The following is a 4,705-nucleotide window of genomic DNA, read 5'->3' on the forward strand; positions in this document are numbered from 1 at the left end:
CTGATTGTTTTGTGTATCCCTTGTTCCTTTCTTCCTCTCTTATTGTTTAGCCTCATGATTTCCTGGTTTTCTGTATTTATATGATTTGATTTCTTTCTCTTCGTAATTTGGGTATCTACTCTACCAGTAAGATTTATATTTTTGGGTGTTCTCATGATAGTTGTTACTGTTCTTTCTCTTCTAGATGTAGGACTCTCCTAAGCATTTCTTGTAAGGCTGGTCTGGTGGTGATGAATTTCCTTGAATTTTGCTTGTCTGAGAAAGACTTTATTTCTCCTTTATTTCTCAGAAGCTGGCTCAGTGGGAAAGGGGTTTCTAAGTTCATTCTCAAGCTGGAAGTTTGGGCATGTGTCATGTCAGGGTCTCCAGAACTGGACTGGCAATAGCAGGGTCACCATGGTGATTCTCCAACCAGGGTTGAGCATGCCAGGAGCACATCAGCCAGGCTGTTTATCACACAAATGCATGAGATCACTCAAAGACTCATGGGAATTTCTGCCAGGGGCATGACAGCCGAGCTGTTTTTCTGAGCCAAGGGCTTTGGCAATCTTAGGCTTGGCTAGCTGGGTGTTGGTCTGCTGGGGCTGATCTGCTGAGCCACATCTCAGGGCCAGGTGCAAGATTGCACTACTCTCAGTGGTTCAGGAGTGAGGTTGCAAAGGATAAGGCTGCCAACCCACTTCTTGAGTGGTGGGTGATGTTGTGGATGGGCCTGCAGAGAAATGGCTCAGCCAACTGCATCTCAAGTAGTGGGTGAAGTCATGAAGTGAGACTGCAGAGATGGGCCTTGGCCAGCCAGTTCTCATGTGGTAGGTTGCAAGGCAGGACTGCCCAGTGTAAAATCACCTGGTTGCTTCTCTGAAGGACACAGATACATTTTAGTTCCACTGGCTCTAGGTCATGTTCAATTAGGTAGGAAACTGTGAGCTGCTTTTCTGGGTCAAGTTGGGGGCTCAGGGGCATAGGACTAAGTTGACTGGTGGGGGTTAAAGAGAGAGAAAGGGAGGGCAGTCTGCAAGAGTTGGGTCTACCTATCTGCTCTCTGGCTGGAGATGTGGGGTGCAGCAGTTCAGCTAGACTGGGGTTGGCTTCCCAGACCTTCAGGACTGGAGTCACAGCCATTCCTAGTCCTAGGCTCCAAGTCACTCGCATCAGGGCATGGTTGCCTCTTGTGTGAGTATGTTGGGATGACAGTGGTGGAGCCTGGGGAAGTGCAATGGCTACCGGTTCTCAGGGCAAGATATGTTCCCACAGTAGCTCTGGTTTCAAGATGGCCCATACTTCATCAGCTTGGATAAAGAAGGTGGGGTTGGGGTATGCACAATGGATGCTCCTGTTCTGGAACAATGTAGTGCATGTATTCTAGGAAGTTCCTTCCACCTGGCTCTGGGTTGGCAGAGGCTATGAAATCCTCCTGCAGTAGAAACTGCAGGCAGGGGAAAATCCCTCTTACACCAGTTCCGGTTTTGGAGATGTGGCAGCTGAGGCTATGTGCCTTTCTCTCCTCCCTATGCTGCCATCCTGGACCCTCTTGTTCCACAGGGATCTCACCAGTCTCCTGTTGCACTTCTGTGCTCTCCCTCAGATACTCCCATCAACATTTAGCTGTCTAATAGTTGTTCTGGGGGCTTTTCTGTGGGAACAACTTGCACCAGGCACCTCTGGTCAGCCATCTTTCCCTTGCTTCCCCCAAGTTGGGAATTTTAGACTTTATTCTGGTGCATTTGAAAGTTTATGAGCAAAGAAGTGACATGGTTAAAATAGCAATTTAGTGAAAGTAACCTGCTATCAGTAAGACGGATTTGAATTGAAAGACTGGACTCAACAAAGATGAAGTGAGGAAGACAATCCTTCCTTCCTATTTTAGGCAAAATAAGATGACATGAGGAGAAACATCATCAAGCTTTGAGCTTATAAACTATTTTGTTATTTTGTTATCTTCTAACTCCTTTTCCATTTTTCCTCCTTAGTTTTTCCTTCCATGAGTTTGCTAATCTCTGATCCAGACCCACTTATCAATCCTAAAGTACCGAAAGGATCAAGGAAGGGCAGCTCTAATGGTGGCTGCTCCTTCCTATGAGGCAGCAATTCTTTTTTTTTTTTTTTTTAAAAGATGACCGGTAAGGGGATCTCAACCCTTGGCTTGGTGTTGTCAACACCACGCTCAGCTAGTGAGCCAACTGGCCATCCCTATATAGGATCCGAACCCGTGGCCTTGGAGTTATCAGCACCGCACTCTCCCAAGTGAGCCACAGGCCGGCCCTGAGGCAGCAATTCTAAACCTAGTTCACATATACTTCAGATTTTCTCCAACCATAGAAGACACATCCTTCCCAAGAACCCACTTAAACCCTCTGTTCTCTCATCTCTATGTCCACATGACACCTCTGATACATTTCCTCACTATGAGGTAGAACTACTTGCCTAGGCCGGCCCATGGCTCACTCGGAGAGTGCAGTGCTGATAACACCAAGGCCACGGGTTCGGATCCTATATATGGATGGCCGGTTTGCTCACTGGCTGAGCGTGGTGCTGACAACACCAAGTCAAGGGTTAAGATCCCCTTACCGGTCATATTTAAAAAAAGAACTACTCTCCTGACCACACCACTTTTCTTTCCAGAATTCAAGAATATCATATTTCCATTATACCACCTTTTCCTTCTCTATAACTCATCTCAGGATCATCACAGCTGGACACAAGTGACAATGCCTCATACTCACTTATCATTGACTGATGGTAAAGTCACAGAAATAACAGAAGTAATAATTCCTATGAGAATACTTCAAAAAGTTCACGGAAATATTCATATTATCTTTTAATTTTATTTCCCAAAAAACTTTTGAAGTACCCTCAAATAATCACAACTTTCCCAAAACCAGTTCCATCAGTCTTTCCCTCTCACTCTTAGAGCCTAGCTTCAACCATTACACAGACAGTTAAGTGTTCACCCCTTCTTGGGACATATTTTTCCACTGACTGCATGTGCTAACCTGGAGCAATCGAGCCCCTGGCTCAGAGAGAAAGAGGAACAGGAAAAGGAGTGATGTAAAGGGCTGCAATGCTGCTTTTTTCAGAGAGGAAGTGAAGAAAGAAGTAGGCAATTTTTATGGGGCTCATATGTTGCCTCTGATGGTCCCACAGTAAGATCAGTGGAGCTCAGATACCAAAAAAGGCTTTTCCCTGAGAGCTGAAAACCTAGAAAGAGCAAAAGGGAGGATGAGCTGGCATCATCTTGCTTGAAGTTCTCTCACCATGAGGAAGAATCTTCTGCTCTTCTCTGATACACAAGTGCTTAGGCTTTACATGAGACCCATCTATACTTTACTAGAAATGGATAATCCTATTTAAGACCAAAAAATGCAATCAGTATGTATCTTACATATTTAATGATATGTAAATGCACTTTTCTCATAAATAAAACAAAACATCCTGCCTAGCTTCCTAGGACCTCCATAATTGATGTATAGATATTTGGGGTCAGAGATCCTGAAATCAAACCTGGTTCTGCAAAAAGGCTGACCAAACTGTACAGATTATTTAATGGTTCCAATATCACAAGGCTCTGAACTACTTTACTCTTGTTTTTAATTTTCCCTTATACCACTGTCCAGATGGTATAGATTTATCTTAAAAATTTATGTCTGAATGTACAAGACTTCAGCTAAAGTGCAAGCAGAGCATGGGAGGAGATGGTTATTACAGAACCCTTGCTTAAATTAATGCAGCCTAGTGTCATATTAAGTTATTTAAAAGGCATATCGAACTACTGGCTCTTATCCTATCAGTAGCCAACCAGATAGTTACAACTAAGAAAGAAAGACAGTTATTCTCTTTCCATAGCCCTCTCCCCTTTACCCTACTTACTCCAAAATGCCAAGGAAGAAAAATATGTATTCTCCTTTGTTCACTACTCATCCTTTTTCCATCTTTAAGTAGAGACACACTTAAGACTTCATCTTCAACCCTCTGTTTATCTCTCTGCACTTATTCTCTTGCAGATATCAGTAACACCCACAGCACCAATCATTATGCTGCAGAAAACTCAATAGTCTACAATCTCCAACTTCATTGTAGGATATGTCCTGCCCTCATTCATCCAGATGTTCCATCACTACCTCAAACTCTTGTCCTTAGTTTTTCTGTTAGAAACATTGCTTTTTGTTCAACATGCCCACCTGGCATCCTAGTTTAAGAATGCCATCTTCTTTTCTTAGATAAAAGTATTATATAGTTAATGGTTTTATTTATATAGAATGCATAGAATCTATTCACAGAATATCCAACATTTCATATTTTTCCAATAAGGAACATTTCTTCACTGACTCCCACTCTCATACAAGGTAATTTGATAGTTTTAAGGAGAAAGTAAAATGCTCCCCAAAAGTTGAAAACATCTAATGTTACTTATTGGTTTTCATAGATGCCCCTTATCAGGTTGAAGAAATCCCTTTTATTCCTAGTTTTGTTAGAGTTTTTATCATGCATAAGCAAATGCATTTTTCTGCATCCATTAAAACAGCTATATCATTTTTCTCCTTTATTTGTTAAGATGGGAAATTACATTGATTTTTGAATGTTAAACAAGCCTTGCATTTCTGGCATAAATTCTCATGATCATACTATATTATCCTCTTTAATATATTGTTAGATTCAATTTTATAATTTTTTTTTTTTTTTTTTTTTTTTTTTTTTTTTTTTTTTT

This window comes from Galeopterus variegatus, unplaced genomic scaffold, assembly GCF_000696425.1.
Source record: "Galeopterus variegatus unplaced genomic scaffold, G_variegatus-3.0.2 Scaffold2472, whole genome shotgun sequence".
Classification (NCBI taxonomy): Eukaryota; Metazoa; Chordata; class Mammalia; order Dermoptera; family Cynocephalidae; genus Galeopterus; species Galeopterus variegatus.